Here is a 19,303-nt window from a genome sequence, read left to right as displayed (position 1 = left end):
AGAAGTGTGAGGAAGGCAATTTTGTTTACCCATCTCTGTGCTCGGAGATTCTCAGCCCCGTTTCCCTTTGTGGCCTGAACTACAGCACTTCCTAAGGAGGGTTAAAGCCATCCCTGAGTCCCAGGTGCTCCCTGAACCCCGCTCCTGCCACTCACTCTGGGGTGCCCAAGCAGCTCCACACTGATCCTGCTCACCCTGCACAGCTTCTGGGCAGCTCCTGAGACCTTGGAGGTTGTAGCCCTGCCCTGGGAATGGAGAGGTGTGCTGCAGACCCTGCCCTTTACACCCCAAGGACTAGGAGCCTCAAATGTGGACACCACATTTTTCAGAGACTCTCTCATTTAATGAAAAAGTGCTATGTACCCCACACATCACAGGATTTCCATGCAAACCACAGGACAAAACCATAGTTTTCAATCCAAAACAGAAGTAAATCTTATTTCGGTTGTAATTTCTTGCTAACTGTTTACATTACAGAGCCACTGTAATATGTCTTCAAATTTTATATCACATGAACTGTTAGATATTATTAAAAAAAAATATTAAATAGCCAAGTGCTGATGATCACTTCAGAATGCTTTAGCATGTGCCAAATACTGCTCTTTCTCTCATAAGAGAAACCACCTCTGCTGTCCACAAAGTTTAGATGTTCACATGGATTACAGGGAGAAGGAAGAGGGTATCATTTCCAGGTATCCTCTATATAATGACAAATAATTTTGTGATATTAAGTGAACAACCAAGCCACACATTAATAATGTGCTGAAGTGCCAGAAACTGTCAGTGTGCAAACAGTACAGTAGAACTGAGCAATGACAGCTTTGTGAATTCCTGAGATACTTCCTAATGATTGTGAGAATGAATATTTTAAAAGCGCTCACTGAATCATCACCTCTGATTACATGAGATGAATCACAAGACACATCTAAACAGACTGCATTACGATTTACAACTCGGGCAGACTTTTTGTGATTGAAATTTTCAACACATTGAAAAGAAAACCTTTAGAACAAAGCAGTTCTACAAAATCCCCAAATGCAGGGAGTCTCTTTTGCTGCTGTGCCAAGTAGCTTGTTTTTCCTTCAGTACCAAAACCAGGAGCAGCACAGAGAGCAGAGACAGGGAAGGCAGGGTTTTTATCTAGTTCTGACTGCATGCTCATATGGCCTTCTTCTGGTTAACAATGGCAGCAGGCAGAAACAGAACCTACAACAGACTGAAGCACTTGCACAAGTGTAACTTGTACAAACACAACTTAGAAACCCCTTGATATCTATGAATTATTATTATTATTAGACATTTCTTACTCATCCTTTGCTATTGCTTTATAGCTCTGCATCTCTCCTAGAAATCTAAACCAGAAATGAAGTCCTTAAAATGAAACAGCTACTGAGATCAGGAAACAGCTCCAGAGCCAGGGTCAGATCCTGAGCTGGAATAAAAAAACTAACATCTCTTATGAGATCTTAGATCTTGCTGAGATGCTATTGTAGAATTCTCCCCTCATCCTTCCCTGCTGCGAAAATGCACAGTGCCTTCCTTGTGGCCAGACTGGCAACTCACACCTCCTCCTCTGCAGCCAGACACCAGACCCTCATTAGTATTCTCAAAACCAGCTCTTTTGGTTTGATCCAGGCTCCTGGCAGCAGAAATAGAGCTGGACTGACCAATGGGGCAAGCTGGCAGCAGAGGGTGTGAGCCTCAGGTCTCCCAGAAAGGGTAAGGTGAATACAGGTTGAAATGGGACGCACCAACGTTCTGACACTCACTCGACAGGAACCCTTAGCCATGTTCTTTCCTTTTCTGTTCTGGACTTGGCATGAAGACATGTAAATGTTGGCTATGACCATGAAGTAAGTGTAATAACCACCGGGCTGAACACTCAATTGCTGTGCCTTAGCAATTGGCTGTGAGTTACCCTCCAGCCTGAAGAGTCTACTATAGTTTATTTTAATCAATTTCTTCCTATTACTATTACTTACACCTCCTCAAATCACTTCCTGTAATTTCTTCTATCAATTTAATGATGATGTTTTTAACAGACACTGCACTGGTGTGCCATATAACAGACCTCCAGAACACAGGTATGGATGTTTGCCAAGCTTCATCGCTTCTGCCTACATGCTGAACTGCTGCTGCTCAGGCACACTTTCCTCTGAAGCCTCACAGGAGCTTCTCCCATGTAAGACATTCTTAAACAAGCCATTTGTGAATTAAAATGGCCAGCAGTAAACCTTTTCAGTTCCCACTCATTATAATTGCTTCTTGCTACTAGCCCAGTTGAAATCAATACGATAATAACTAATTTAATTTGTATTGAAGTAGAAGCTGCCTTTCATTCACCTGCAATGAAAATATGGGGGGAGGGCAGACACAGGGGAAAGAGGTCTTTGAATAGATCACATTTCTTTCCATGAAGATATTCCAGATCCGTGCTGACCACCATCTCCACGGTCATGTAATGAAAGCCACCGTGTACTGCAGGCTCATTTGGCAGTCATTACTGCAGCCTTTGCACAGAGAAAATGCTGTCCTAAAGTTAACAAGTTACAAAACTGCCCCAAACCCACACTCTGAAGTAGGAGACAACGCCTCTCAAGGTCCCTCAAGGACATGCTGTGAAAGGGAGCTCCAGACAGGAAAGTTCCCTTCCAGGTAACAAAGGTCCCTCAAGTTCTCATGAGCACAATGGTCCTGACATACATTTTCATAAGAAAACACCACTTTCATTAGTGTCATAAAGGCCTTGCCAAACTTAAGCTGTATAATCAAACAATTTGCATTCAAAGAACTGAAATGCTGATGATAATCTCAGCAGAACATCAACACAGCAACCCCTGAGGTTGCTGCAGCCACTGGAAACGTAATTAGCAGTCTCCAAACACCATACAGTCTGTGCAGCAGCTCCTTTACCACTTTGCTCAGTATGGAAAATGTTCCAGTTCTGGGAGGAGAAAAATTAACCACCTTCTCTGAAAGATCACTTTCAGCTTGTTCTCAAGAAACCCATACCAGAGCCCCCAGAATTAATCACTTTGAGGCATGCACATCAATAACTGGTAATATTTCTACTGCAAATAATATGTAATAGATAATCTACTTTTCTTAGGTTGGCACCAGGAGCCCTTTGTCTTTCAGATTGAAATAACAGAGTTATTTAAAGCACACATTTTGGGGACAACCACAAACAGTTGCTGGGGAAACAGCAAGGTAAGAAAATGGATTGCCATCATGAGGCTAATAAGCCACATCCACATTTATTTCCTTTCCTTTCTACCCCCAAAGGAAAACTGTGTTCCCATGTAGAGTTATGAACATGTGCTTTTAATAAAGTTAAGTCTCTCAGAACTGCTGGGAAGCATCATTAGGTTTAAGGCATTCTGAGGCGTCAGAGAGAAGGTGCTGAGGAGGTTTGACTGAGGGCAGGCTGTGAATCTGAACTGTGCTGTGACCCTGCACAGCAAAGAAATTACAGCTTAACTTGCTTATGGCGTACTTAAACTCACACCAACTGCACGAGAATGTTATGGAACAGAGCCAGAATTGAAATTTTCAGTGGAGCAGGGCACTTAAGTGAGTAAAAAGTGGGTTTTGGTCTTTGAAAAAGCCCACATTTCATTACCATTTTTTCCATTTATCTCTATTCTTATTCACTACTGAGCACCCCAAATTAATCCTTAATTAAAACTTGTAGTATTACTGAGGAATAGAATCAGCTCAGTAAAAATCTTGGAGCTGCACAGAAATGCCCAATCACCTGTTGTGTTAATATCTGTCTGTATTTCTGTACATGACACTACAAATATTACATATTATTTATATTATTTCTCCAGTGCCTTCGTAGTTTTCAGTAACAAAGAGCAGGAGTTATGTAGCCTATGCCCTCACCAGCTGTCTCAATCTGCTTAAGCCATTCTGACACATCTGTCTAATGTGTCTAATATTTCCAACACAATGGACAGCTTTTCCAGGCACCTATCTTCATGACTTCTGCTACAAATAATTAATAGTAAATCACTTTTTTTTTTCCCCCAGTGAAGTTCAAGATTACTTCTACTTACCAGTTAATCATGAACAAAGAAAACAGACTAAATTATATGAAATTATGCCACAGATTATTTATCCCAGACCTTCTCTGGCACATATCTCTTTGTAGTAACTTTCTGGCCTGTAATGTCAACACTAAGCTCTTTTTTTCTTTACACTGTTGATTTTAACATGACAATGGACAGCATCAGATTCAAAAATTCTCCTAAGCACTAAGTGAAAAAAATATCTTTTTGCTCTGTGTAAGGACAGATGTTTTAAAGTAAAAGAGCCTTAGACTAAAGCTGAAAGTAATTAGTAAATGAAAGTGTGTATGTAAGAGGCAGAAACATGTCTGAAGCAGTTTCTAAGACATTCCTTCAGAGGAGCTGTGCTCTCACGGCATGCTATCCCTTCAGGGATCATGTGCCCCTACGTCACTGCCACCCCCCAGCACAGACAGACCACGAGTGTCCCTCCCTGGGGTGAGCCTGTCCCCAGGGAACGCAGCACTGGGCATGCTGCACACAGAACTGCACATGGCAGCACACAAACACATCTTCCACTGACACTGTGCCATCCTTGCTGCTCTTCTCAGCATTAACTAAAATTGTACTTTAGACTGTTTGGAATCCATTTAGAACTATTCAACGTTTCTCACAAATGTAAGGACTCTGCACAAAACCCAAGTCATGAATCTGTCCCAGACTGCCCTTTTTGAAACTCAGGCAATACTACTCTGGCATCTCTTAAGATCGCTGAGGAAAGTAATTACTGCCTCCACACATGCATTTCAAATACAAAAAAAGTTGCTGACTGCATATGAAATTCCCTCTTATTCTTACCTTGTTGAAGACAGATCTGAAAGCAGCTCGCTCTTTCTGTCACAGACATCTTTTTCCCATCTTCTTCAATAGGACAGTGTCAACAACTCTCTGTTAGGACAGAAAAAGAGCAAATATACAGCCTGGACAAAAACCTCAGAAAGCTATCAGTAGGCTAGAGTTTAAAGGGCAGGAAGAGCAGAAGTGCCACTAAAAATCACCAGTGGGGCTGGCACAGTCCTCAGGAGGGAAAAGGGAACAATATGAGGACTCTGCCAAAAAGGCTTCACTGTGGCAGGATGGAAGGGGACAGCGCAGAAGAAATCCAAAGCTTAAAAGACACAGTATTTTTTAGTCAGTGTACATATTCTCCTCTCAGTTTCTCAGTAATTTAAACCAAGTTCCACCAGCAATTATCTGTGAAACCTGAGAGTCAAGTGTCCTCTGTAGTCCTGGAATTGCTGCAGGTAAAGACTAATCCCCAACACCACCATCTCAGCATGCAGAGAACACAGGCCTGCAAGACTTTGCTCTTTGGGCACTGCTGGGACCCCAGGGTATGAAAAAGTCAGCCCTGGTGTGCTGGGGCTTTTTCAGCTTTTTCTTGAAAAGTTGTAGGAAACCCAAAGAATATTTTAATAAAAGTTATTACTGTTACAACACTGAATGCTAGATCAGTAGGAACTGTTAAAATCAAGGCTGCCTGTAGAATTTGCATCTCATCTATCCAATGTGAGACTGCACATTTATTGAGGGTTGGGTATCTCAGTCTCTGTCCCAGGTTCTGTCCCACACAGCCACCAGCAGCACTGATCTCCTGAGCAACGGAGGAGGCACCTGCCCGCTGCAGAAATAATGTGCTGCCATGGGGCTGAGTGAGGCATCAGACTGCAAATGGAGAAGGGCAGAAATCGTTACCCTAATTGTGCAAGTTTCTAGCTTCTGAGTATTTGGAGAGACAGGAAAGGTATCTGCAAGTAATCTGCAAGTCAGCAAAGCCCTAGATGTTCTGAGAACCTCTTCTATGGCTGGCAGTTCTGGGATCAGTCACCAAGCAGCTGCCACAGAGGGTTGATTTCTTTCTTCAGTGTTTACCTCAGTAGGGTGTTGCTTTAGTTATGTATTTCACACCAACATGTTTTACATTCGCTTCTGTCAAGATTCCAATAAACTGATTTAAAGGATTCTCAGTGGTATCTTCATGCTAAGCTTCTCTCTTTTAATTCTTAGAATATTCATTAGCAGCTGCATACACTGGTAAAACTGAAAACAAGTTTGGAACTACTAGACAGAAGCAGCAACTGTTTGGAATTATTTGCTTGGGCTTTACTGATCAGTTTTTATCCACTGCAATCAAATGTCCACTCACTGTGATCCATGTCCACTGTACAATATGAAGTGTTTTTATTGCAATTCACTGTATTGCTCCTATGCTCAAATCTTATGGGAGGCTCAGCAGGATGATTTGGAAGAAGAGTATTCTGCAGTCAAAACACAGTGCTCTAAATACTAGTGATCCTTTAAAGCATACATGACCAATTCTGCAAATCCCTTAATCCCCTCCCCTGTACTAGGTTAGTACATGCTGTGTGACACTGTCCTGTTGTTTGCAAAAATGACTATGGATGAATGTGAACACTAACTCTATCCATTATAACTTCTGGGTTAGAAAGATTTATACACAAGCAACACCAGTGAGAAATTCTATTATTCCACTAAGTTGAAATGGAAATAAATCATAAGCCTCAACACAAGGAAGCAGACGTAATTCAGACCACTAGCCATGATATGGGAACAAGATCTTGGAGTAAGATTCTGTTATTCCACAAAATATCTGTTCTACCTGATTCCCAGAACAATGCTATACAATGATGATATTTATGATCTATTTTAAGAGATTTGGATCAAGCCAGTAAGCCTCTGTTGTGTCTTGGTGTGTTTAACATCACCAAAAATAAAGGCTTTAAAAATCAGACTTCAGCGCATAGTATGTTTTCAAAACAACATTTTTAAAATTTTTTTTTTTTGGGGGGGTGGGGGGTCAGTCAATAGGTGTTCTTTTGCATTTTTGGGTTTTTTTTAAAGAAATGAAAGCCTAAATCTAAACCATTTCAAGAAACACTTGCCCAACAGTTGCACCTCCATAGGTGGCCATTACTTTTCTGATCAGCATAAACCAGAGGCTACTGAGAAACTGATACTCAGGTGCTTTACAGAATACACAAGCACTTGAAACACAAAGAAAAGAAAGCAGAACTACATACAACTCAAGTCTTGCAAGTCCGAGAGCAATTTCCAAGCGTGGAGAAGTTGCCCTAAGAAAATCAGGAACTGCCTTTTGAAGAGAAAGCAGAAAAGCAGCTCTGTGGAAAAGGAGAGCAAAAGGAGTTTTACTGGGAAGGAGCAGAAAAGGAGGTAGGAGAAGGAAGAGTGGCAAGCATGCAGTGGATCCCCTGGAGATACCTGAGGCTTGTTTAGGGAGTGCTGGGCGACAAGGCTCACCTGCAAACCAGGGCCATTTCATTCTGGGCTGCTGCAGCCTCTGCCTCTGGCCTGGGGCAGCTCCTGCCTTCCCCTGCTGAGTGGCTTTCTATTCCCACGCTCTTATTCGTGCACTAAATGCAGCTTCCAGAATGCTTGGAGTGGTATTTTAGAGCAACAGACACCGGTATTTAAGTCCACTGATGTAACATCAATTTTATGTTTGCTCTGCTGTCATTTTCCTAAGGTATTCCTATTTCCTAAGTTATTAATATTTTTATACCAGACCTCGGGATGTCTCTGGGTCTTGCTACATCAGGCTGCAGACCACCATAGTGGAAATTTAGTCTTTCCAGATACTATGAAGTAGCACATAAATACTCAACATACATTGAAATCTGGTGTTTAAAAGAAAGAAAAACAAGAACACACAGAAAAACTCCACAACAAAACACAAAAAAATCCTCCAAAAATCCAACACCACCCCAAACCTAATAATAACTGGAGTTAAAAATAAAAAGTGAAAAACGAAACAGTGGCGAAAACATTTCAAAGGAAATTAATTCACACATAGGAAGTTTTGTCACCTATTTTAAGAATTAAAAAGACACAAGTTTCTCTGCTTACAAACGACAACATGAAAAACAAAATATTGTTTATATCTCACAGAAAAGGTATTTCTGATCTTATTAGATAAAAGAAATATCCTTTTGGAGATCATAATTTATTTACAAGTACAGCAGAGCGGAAACAGTAAAGATGCATACATGCAAAAATAGGGTTTTTTTCCCAGAACAGGCAGGAAACACCCCCACTAGAGAGCCTGCTTTGTGTCTTCTTCTTGCAGCTAGAAATGTAAGAATTTATCTGTAATGCATATAGAAGAAAAACTTAGCAAACGGAAATCCCAATACAGCAATATGATGCTTAAAAAAAGGAATGTAATCTATGAATCTTTCACACATCAAACATGGGAAATAAATTGTTATTGATTTGCCTCTACTTTAAGCCTCGTTAGGATTTTTGACAATGTTGTGACGCTTCTGTTGAAGAACTGCCAGTGTCCCAGTGCCCACTGCAGTGGCCTGAGGAGGGCCCAGAACAAGGTTTCCACGGTACTCATGGAAGAAGGCTTCATTCACCTGCAGCCACTTTCACATCCTGATCCACAGCCCTTTCATCATCGCTGGGAACCCCAAACCCAGCTGGGAAACACCAAGCAAGAGGAAAAGGAGAATTCCCATTCCCCAAACAGCAGTGAAGGGGCTGTGGATGGCTCGGTGCTCCCGAGCTCACTGTTCTACATCAAATAACAGCAGCAGGCTTCAAGCAGCCTCTTAAATTATCTCCCACTCAGTTAAGAGCCCGGGAATTTTGGTGATGTTTTAAAGACCACTGCAGGTTCCTCGTTTCTCTCTTCAGTGCCCCAGTTCTACAGATACAGAGTGTGTTGAGACTATTTAAGCATTTAGCACTATCTTAGGGCTTTCAAGAAAGAAATACTAATTAAAATACAGCTAGCAAAGCTATTTCAGGTTTGGCTTTTAGGCAGGTCCACTTCTCAAAGTATGATAAATCTGGCCTAAAAGCATGTTGGACACACAAAGCTTTGATTGCTCACGCTTTAATCAGAGAATGGACTTCTTATGAAGATACTGCTAAGTGCATCTGACATTTTAATTTCCAATTTTTCCTTCCTTCATTACCTTTAGACTGTTTTTTTTATTTGAAAAGCCCTTGCATAGCTTAAAAGAGTAAGAACAAATATGTAAAATTTCAAGACAACTAGTCAAGGGTCCTCAAAATGTTAATTAACAATTCTTTCCATTTTGAAATGTTTAGTCTGAAATGGACTTGTCTATCTTTACTGCAGAAAAGCTTTGATTCAGCGGTGGGCTTGAACTGGGGCAAACAGGAGGAACTTCACCACAACAAGAAACCGCAGAGGGACCCAAATCAAGCATGTGAACACATGTGCATGACACCCTAATTTCAGCTGATTACCTGCCATGAAAGGCTTCTGCACGGGAAGCAACGTGAGAAGGGATTTTTTAACTCTGCTGTACGTGCCCTTTTCCATGCGTACCAGGATAGGCACAAAATATGGATGGGCTGGGAAAACTTCTACTGTTTATTTTCTTTCCTTGTCCAAAACACCATGAAAAATACAAAGTTTCCCCTCTTCTTGTATGTATAGTTATGGGACACCAATTTAATAGACTGTTAGCACACAAAGCTGGGAACTGTTGGAAATATTAAAGCAGCACTACCATTGTGGACCTCTGCATGTTATTCACACAGAAGGGTGAAAATAGGATAATTAAGAATAGAATGAAACACCACATAAAAATGTATAGCTCAATAAAAAGTGCGTGGGATTGCTTTCACGGATTAGCACTTACTAAAAGCAAAAAAACAAGTGGAACCTAAAACTGGATGCATGTATACAGAAGAAAACTTTTCCAGTGCAAGCATTTTTTAAACATACGTATTTTCAACTGGATTTAATATCTAGACATAAGAAATAACAATGTTCTGTTTTTTAAATTTATATCTAAATTTAAATGCATCTTGCTGCTTAGTGATAGGAAACAGGACAATACTCCTGCCTGTCTACCATAGAAACCAACTTCTTAGGTGCAAATGCTTTTCCAGAAAACCAAATTACTACAGAATGCTGTGTTTTGTAAATTATCACGTATCATCTATTTATTTTCTTATCATTTTACACGTTACTAATACTAATTTTAAAAAACAACTTTTGTTTCTTAGCTTATAATAATAATTTATTCTGATGCATTTTCATTTCAACAGAAAGATTTGAAAACTGAGATGGATATTGAGTTTTCCTACTTAAAACATTGTCTAGCTAGTCTTGAAAGAAAAAATTACCTGCTCTACTTATGTCTATAACACCATTTAAAAATATATTCCCCCCAGAAGGTAACAAGTGCAAGAGAAACATTTTGTTATAAATAATTTTATTTCAAAGTGAAAATAGTCTGCTGCTTCCGCTTACGATTCTTCTCTTGTAATTTCACCTAATACACCTCCTCATTACTATGTCATTCACTTGTACTACTGAAGTAATTTCTCCCGGTAATTCTATGACTATAATTATGTTTTATCCCAAGATAATGCTAGCATAAGGAATGGTACCTCCTTTAATAACCATTTCCAGTAATTACACCGTGTGCTTTAAGAATACGGCAGCACACCCCTGACTCTCAGCGAAAGGGACGGGACTGAAAGCTCGTGAGAAGGGCTGCTGTGATCAGCCCATAGAAGACCCTGAGCCTGCTGCACTGGGCAGGCAGGGAGAGCAGGCAGGAGCACAGCTCCATGGCAGCCTGCAGCTCAGCACCAGCACTCCCACATCCCTGGGGACACCTGAGCTCCCTGCCTCAGCCCAGCCCAGCACTGCTAAACCTGCCATGGCCATCCTCACCTCCTGGGGAACCCCTGAGCTCCCTGCCTCAGCCCAACACTACTAAACCTGCCATGGCCATCCTCACCTCCTGGGGAACCCCTGAGCTCCCTGCCTCAGCCCAACACTGACTGCTAAACCTGCCACTGCCATCCTCACCTCCTGGGAACACCTGAGCTCCCTGCCTCAGCCCAACACTGACTGCTACACCTGCCATGGCCATCCTCACCTCCTGGGGAACCCCTGAGCTCCCTGCCTCAGCCCAGCCCAGCACTGCTAAACCTGCCATGGCCATCCTCACCTCCTGGGGACAAACTGGAGAGGAACACTTAAACATGCACTACAACAGCCCCAAGCAGCTGCTTCTTGCTCCTTTCTCATAGAGATAATAAAAAGGCAGATTTCTGAAGGACTTGGTATTTTACCTAAGAGGTCAATCATTTCAATCCCATGTCAAGTATTAACACCCAAGCACAGAGCACAGGCTTACCAAGCACTCCCACAGAGAGCACAGGTCTTCAAAACAGTAATAGTTTCTGAACCTTCCACTCCAGCAACAAGAATAAAAAGAAGCTACACCATCTGCTCCCATAACATGCTTTTTCTCTTTTAACAGAGCCAACATTAAACCTTTTTAGAGGAAATCTGTATTTAGTAGAATTGCCATCACCCCAAATATGTTCACCATGAAATGTGAGCTGTTATGATCATAAATATATCACTCCTACGACTGCAGAAGAACATTTTCACTTAAAGCAACAAAGAGCACTGGGGATCATGCTCTGAATATTCCTGTGGTCCCTTTTTCATTCCTGCAGTAAAAGGAGGGTGAAACCACACTGAAAACTGGTGCAGCACCGTGATTTTCTCCACTGCTTTGATTCCTCTGCAGGGCACATACCTGGATGCATGTTCAAATGATGAAAAATACTGATTGTTTTGGTGAACTGTCAAAATTCAGGAGAAACTCCTGTAAGATGCACAAAGAACCTCTGCTCTTTTAATCCTTAACTGATACAATAATGACTCAGTTTATGGGGTTGTGGCCTGTCACCTACCCCAAAACCACAGCTCCATTAATGTATTAATGTACATTAATGCTCGTTAAAGGTACAGAGGTGTTAAATGGAAAGAAAAAAACCTTGGACCATATGAAAATGAGTACAGGTAGTCTAAGTAGGGAAGAGCTGGCATCTGCCATGAGATGCTGTCTCATTTGGTTACTGAATAGAGCACAGGAGATGGCTATTTACCAGCATCTCCCCTCTCAGGGCAGCACCAACCAGTCTCATTCTTAGGGGTCAGTAAGGAAGTGAAAAGTCTCTAGTCATGCCTACAGACTCTCTTGGTGGTTCCTGAGTTAATTTGTTCTCAGTCCTCTGCTGCTTCTTGTCTGGCAGCTCTCCTAAAGTTTCCCAGATTTCTCTGTCAAGACAAGCCTTCGTAATTGTGTCCCCTGCTGCTGCCAGTCCCCAAGGACACTCAGGTTTGGCTCCTCTGGTATGTGCTCCCATTGCAGGCAGCTCCTCCTGCAGCACCCTGCCTGCTCAGGGAGAATGTCCCATCTCTGCCTCTTGCCACCAACACGGACTCAACTACACAGTTCAGAATCCCAGAACAGCCTGGGCTGGAGGGAGCTGTGACAAATCATCTGGCAAAGGGCAGCCTGGGTGAGCTTGTCTAGCACCCAAACACCCTCGCTGTGTTCTGTCCATCCAGCAGCACATGCAGGACTGCCCCTACGTGAATGCATCATTCCCGTGTTTAGGGTCAAACTCCACACAAGCTGTCTCTGCCCAGTACTGAAAGCTCCTGTCCCCAGAATACCCCTTAATGTCCTTTAGAACTACTGGGTCTGTTCTGATTCAGTCAGCATTTTTGAAGTTCTTTAGTCAATGAACATGTTCCCTGGACATTTCATCAGGCCACAAATCAAGCACTCCTTTGCTGCATGATGACAGCTGCTACATCTGCTCTGTTACCACTGAATTCCTTTGGTACAGCACTTTGGCTTTACTTCAGGCCCACACTCGCTGGCTCTCATCAGTTTCTGGATCAGGACACCTCCAGCTGACTGCCCCACCACCCCTGCTCCTTACATCTCCTGTTTCCTTCCCGAGACAGCTGCTGCTCCAGTCTTCTTGCTAGCGGCAGCTTTCTATCTTGGGGCTGTTATAAATTTGTATTGTGATATTGGCTTTCGCAAATGAATATTATATATTAAATACTTTTTAGCTATGCTAACAAGTCTTAAGTTTAAAAGAATTTCCTAGGTACAAGGCAAGGAAACTCCAGAGGGCAAGGACAGTGGGGCCCAAGTTGTTATCAGGAGAACAATAGAGCCCAAACTGTTATCAGTGGAAGATATGAAGACCAGCTGCCCTCAGGGGAAGGATGAGGGGCCCAGGCTGTTATCAACAAGTGACCATCTGCAGCAAAAAAGAAACCAAACTCCAAAATAATGCTGACCAGCAGAAAATAACATGATCCAAGAAGGTGGAACCAGGGAGGGGACATGCTTGAATATGCATTAACCTCTCACAGCAAAGATGGGATAAAAAGGACACTCCTGAGATACCAGGTGTGTTCCTGGTAACCCACCAGGGCACCCGGCCGTTTTAACCCTTTGCTTTATTTCTTTTGTCTCCTAATTGTCTTTTGTTTATATTAAATTATTTTTATAATTTATTAAGTGAAACTCGTTTTTAAGAGGGCTTTACATTCTTTCACCTCTTCTTCAGCTCCTCATAGAGGAGTCATAAAGCATCTTCTCCATCCTCAGCAGCTCACTGGATGTTTTTTAAACCCTCCAGACACCTTGCAGTTTGAGTGTGTGAGGCGAGGAGTTCCGGAATGATGGTATCTCAGACTGGGATGCGCTTCCCCTCCTCTCTTTGCCATCTTGTTTTCCTTTGTACGGAGTGCTCGGTGCGCACTGTTTCCAGAGCCTCTCAATGCAGGCTAAGATCACTTACCCTTGAAGGCAATGGGAACCGCATGGAGGATGTCTGAGTGTCACAGTGACACACACACAGGGGCTGACTGCCTGCCTGCAAGTGAAGGTCAAAAGGCCTCACCAATAACAGAGAGTTTGTCTTTTCTTGCAAAATGGCTGAAGACTTACAGTTGTGACATCCCACTCCATTGCTGGTAGTCTCCCATCCCTGCAGGCTCCTATTAAATCATAAATCAATAATAAGGCTTCTCCAATTGCCCTTTCTGGAGCTGCAGTTTTATTAGGCTGAAAACAGATCCTCCTATATAGGGTCCCTGAGAAGTCACATTCCCTATTATTATTCTTCAACCTGGCCCTGAAATATTTAGGCAGCCTTTGTACAGATGACTACTCCATCTCTGACACTCTTTTGTTATATACATGAATTGATATAAATGATGGCATTTCTATCTGGATGCTGAGATTTCTGGGACAACGGGCACATAGTAATTCACAGACGTGAACCCACTGCAAATCATATCTTTTTTTTTTACCAGTTGAGAAAACGGCCTTCTGTATTTGCAACTTGTTCAGTTTATAAACTATGACGTGTGTACTCACAAAGGTAAAATTATTTCATTATTAGGTTATCAAATTGACTTTCACGTAGGAAAATGTTTGTCTACACTTCAATGCTAAGTAAAAGGAATACATACTCTATTGAATACGTACAGAATTTTGTTTTGGCTCAGATCTTGAAATGACTAGGCAGTGAATGGATAATCCTTCTGTAATATGCGATAGCTACAGGAAATAAACTACATTAAATTACTGGAGTGCTTTAATTTGATACCTTGTCATATCATGGCTGCAAAACCCATTTTAAGAAGCCGTTGATTGCACTCTGAAACATTACCACCTGCACATCAGGAAACATCACTTATGTCCCACTGACATCTTCCCACACCAGTCTGCTAATTACAAGAAAAACAGCAAAATTGAAGCATTTCTCTACTATCTGCAAAAAACCCCCACTGTAATCAACATGAGAACAAGACAGTGAAAAGCATCTGACAACTTTTAATACACCTCCCAGGCCACTGACAGGCTTTCACACTAATAACCACTTAAACACTTGGAAACTGCTTCTGAAGACTCCCACCACTTTTCATCCATCAGTTACCACTAAGCAGTGATCACTCTAACTCTATGTAGCTAATTATGTTCTATTTGCATCTAAGACTAAACTTTTAAAAAGGTACTTTATTAGACCGATTATATGATAGTGACCTTATTAGTACTGCCCAAAGGAACAGCTGTCCCCATTAATTCCACCACAGAAAACAAATAAGCAAGCGAAGGCCAGGACTCTTGCAAGCAGACAGACAGGCTCGTTAGCTCTCATTATTACTGTGACTGCAGCAGTTTCCTGCAGTGCAGAGCAGCAGAAGCAGCCCCAACCTGGCCAGGCAGGCAGCAGGTCCTGCTTTGACACTGTCAGCCAAAGGCAGCAGTTTCCACATGGAATGTAAATGAGTGTAAAATGCTGCTAATGGCAGGAACGAGCCATCACAGCCTTTCGGTCTGGATGGAAGGCAGATTCTCCTGACTTTGTTCAAAGTGAAACATAAATTTGGATCCCCAAAGCACAAAAGATAAATGGCACAGTTATTTACAAAGGGAAAAATAATCTACTGCCTGGAGAACAGATCCAGAACAGCTGTATAAATGCCAAGCCCAAAACTTCTATATAAGGACATACTGGAAATAATGAGTAAAAAGCTCTGAGAAAATGAAGGCCTGAATCAAAGGTCTGGGTTTCAGGTATTGGAAAAAGGAAGCATAAGACCATGCTACCTGTGAGAGGATCCTTTCAAGGATTTGTAACCATTAGTGCTGTGGTCAGTGATGACAGCAATGGTTCTAGACAAATGCTGAAATCAAGCAGCTGTAAACAAACGTACAAACTGTGACCAACAGAACTATACTGCAGGATGAGGTCTGCAAAACACAAAGAAGAGATTTCTAACAGCAGTCTTCTGGGCTTTTTTTCCCACAGTAAGGCCTGAGTTCCGGTTTGGTTTTTTATTTACTATATTAAAAAAAGGCTTTTAAGATGTTACCAGGGGTATGGGGTTGAGAGAAAAAGGATCCCATAACATAACACGGAGAGTTTAATTTTAAATGCCTGTAAGAAAATGAGGTACCTGTAACAAATTTCAGTTCTCAGGTCATTGACACTGACAGGATACCCCAATGAACAAGAGATCATGAAGATCACACTGATTTTTCTAGGCATGCTACAGCAACAACAACTGCCATGGCACCTGTGGAGCCCAGAGAGCAGAGCACAGGCTGCTTGCAAGAATGGCTGGCTTTATATGTAGGAACACATAGTTCCCATCATTTCTCATCTACCAGTTAAGACTGAAACACAAAAGAACAGTGATTCTTAGTCCGTAATAGCTGTAAGAAAGCAAAAATGCCATGTAATCTTGAGATGCTATATGCAGAGCTCAAAGGTACAAAGTCAGTATTGATGTGATCTGTGGCTGAAGGAATTACGGATTCGCAGCAGCACAATGGATAGAGAATGGCAAAGGAGAAAGCAATAGGATTTTCAAGAGGTGCCTGAGTCTGTGAACATGACCCATGGTTCCAAACAGTAACTTCCTCCAGATTTCCCCTAGACATGGGGACTCTCCTCCACATTTAAACCACATTTCTTCTGCTTCCAGAGGGAGGGAGGATTTTGCCCAGAATGGAAACAGACTGAGCAAGTGGACTTGTACTATACAACTGCAGTTTACAAGGTAGATTTACAAGTTTGATTTAGAAGTCAGGCTGTCTTTACAAGGCACCCAAAACCAAATGAGTGTTGCTGGAAAGCTACTCAGTAGATCAACTACATGTACTTGGAACGGTGTTAGAACAATTTGTGAATAAAAATTATTGTTCAGAATGGACTGGAACAGAACAGTGCTAAGTGCATTGCATCTCTGTTTTTACAACTTGACAGCCTAAGGCTTTGTGCTGCTGAACAGGTGTCACTTTGGCACCACCCTTACTACAAACTAAAATTCTGTTTCAAGGAGCAGACATTTTTGGTGTTGTCTTCACAGGCTACAGTGAAAATCCACGAACACCCACCCTGTGCCAGAGCCACAGACCTTCCTCTGAACCCTGGTTCAGAACAAGCACAGCCTTGTAAAGCAACACCGAGGGACAGCGAAGCAACTGCTCCAAGTGATCTAAATGCTGTGTACTGAGGTAAGAACTGCATCAATTCAGCCCACTTAAAACCACCAAATATTTAAGGATCCTCCTATTAAACTTATTTCATCTGACTTCTCCTGTGTTTTATTGCTGGTTTCCAAGGAAGTGTGGCATTACTGTTCCATCATTCAGACCTACAGGTCCAAGGAAATACCCCAGTGACCTTTATGATTTGGTACTAGTACCACAGCAGTTTCATTTCCAGAAATTCTAGACTGAGATTGTCCTTCTTTTCATGATGAATCTTCTCATTTTTGAAATTTTGTTTTTCTTTTCTAGAATATTTAAGGATATGCTGACAGTGCCTATACATTTCCCTAAAGGTTTGGCTTGAAACATTTTGCATTCCATCTCTATTGAAATGATTTACTGTCAAAATCAAAACAACCACAGCCCCAGTGTGGTGCTGCAGCCTAATAATTCTTTCACACAGAAAATGTAATGACTCTTTGCTTATATCCAATGTGACACTCAGAATACTTTCAAGATGATTTATGCATATAATATACATCAATATGTGGAACGTCTCTTTAATTTCTTGTGACTTGATATTCTGTTCTAAATATTTTAATTTGGGGAACATTTTAGTTGGTTCAATAGAAGTTAAGACACAATTTAACACTGGTCTGCGTGTTTATCACGCAAACACTACTGCACTGAGACGCCCTGAAATGCTGAATGCCTGGTTTAACCTGGGGGATTGCAATGCCTTTTCCAGGGCACTTGGTATCCAGCAGTTGTTGATGGACTACATTTTGACAGCTCTCACTGGATTATTTTAAGATGATTCAACTGTCAATTTTTAGACTGTCAGAGAGTTAAGCTTTTATTGCATATTGTTAAAGAGAGTCTCTTCTAGCAGGGTTTGGGGTTTTTTAACTGTCTTGCCATTTTACACAGTTTTACATTTATTTCCTAGTGGAATAATAATCCATGCTATTTTTCATGTTGTTGTGATTAAAAATACTTTAAAGTAATGTTGACTTAAAGCACTGTCAAATTACCAAGTCCATAGCCAGTCAGAATATAGATTGGCTTTTCTAATGTGCTGTAGCTGATACTCCATTACTTGATGAAATGCAAATAGGACCAGGAAAAGAGGCAGCCAAGGCTTATTATTCCATGCTGAAATTTTTCTCAGCTCTGCAAAAATCAACAGAGATGCTGATATTGATATTGATTTCACTGGGACCAATATTTTTCTCCTAGGAAGCAACTGTGATGAATACTTGGGTATCTTGTACTGGTATTTTTCTCACTGTATTTCACACTCCATAGCAGCTCATTTAGGAGCTCCATCCTTGCAGCAGTGAATGATGCTGGCTGGAGAGCACTGCTGCTATCAGGGGCTCTGTGGCCACGCTGTGACCCAGGCTGGAGCACAGGAGGAGCCCCTGAGCCCCACCACGAGCACCCTGGGCTCTGGGCACACAAAGGGCACAGACAGGGTGTGCAGCAGCACAAGGATAAAGCTCCTGGCCCTCTGAGGGACAATCACCTTCCCGGGCAGTCACAGAACTACGCAGAAGCGAGATGCTGCCGTGGGTAACGCCAGCAAAAGGCGAGGTTGTTTGGCATAAAGGAACCACGGCAGAAGGATTTTGGCTTCAACAGGAAGCACGGTAAGAACAAAGCTTTTACCCAGCACCAACACATTCCTGACTGTGGGAAGGAAAACTCTGTAGCAGTGCCATTGGTTTAGATCAGAGAGCAGCAGAAGCCTGCGGGTTTCTGTGGCTTGCACTCTGCTCTGAGAGTCCCTTTGCTGGCCAAGGTTCGCACAGGCACACAAGGGAGACCTTCTTTAGAATTCAGAATGCTGCACTGCATTAAGGACATGACAGATCTTGTCAAATCCTCTGGAATGCTGGCAAGGTCTGGGCAAGTAATGCCTCTTTATTAAATATCTCCTAATATAAGGACAATCGCAGTGCATGGAAAAAAAGTCATTGTTCAAAGTCAATTCTAAGTGATGAAACTGTATTATTTTAAAATAAAAAATTATATTTGAGATCGGCCTCAGAGTCTGTCAGAACATGATGCTGGTCAAAACACTACAATGCAGACCTTTAAAGACACAAATAATTTTGTTTTCTTCTTCTCCCATGTAATTTTTCTGGAAATCTCTCTCTCTAACTGGAGCATTTGTAACTAATACATGATTCTCTAGGTCAAATATTTTCAAAATTAATGCATTACATACTTAAATCTATATTACTAAATCAAAACAAAAATGCCTTGGCTTCAAAAGGAGCTGAAAATGCAAACTTGCAGTTCCCTTTATTTCCAGAAATGGGTCTGTTTCTCTGTCTTACCTGGGATTTAGAATCTCAG

General features: G+C 41.8%; 1 long non-coding RNA gene across 1 annotated transcript in view; it reads right to left on the bottom strand.

Moving 5' to 3' along the window:
- LOC147651987 (uncharacterized) overlaps positions 1 to 19,303 on the bottom strand; it is a 102,791-nt gene that overhangs the window by 58,713 nt on the left and 24,775 nt on the right. Inside the window, exon 3 of the long non-coding RNA XR_015290104.1 lies at positions 4,872 to 4,961. This is a non-coding gene — a long non-coding RNA (uncharacterized LOC147651987). The remainder of the gene's footprint in view (positions 1 to 4,871; positions 4,962 to 19,303) is intronic.

Source organism: Cyanistes caeruleus, chromosome 8, assembly GCF_971803275.1.
Source record: "Cyanistes caeruleus chromosome 8, bCyaCae1.hap1.1, whole genome shotgun sequence".
NCBI lineage: Eukaryota > Metazoa > Chordata > Aves > Passeriformes > Paridae > Cyanistes > Cyanistes caeruleus.
Note: the sequence above shows the minus strand (reverse complement) of the source record. Positions and strands in the feature narration are given on the sequence as shown.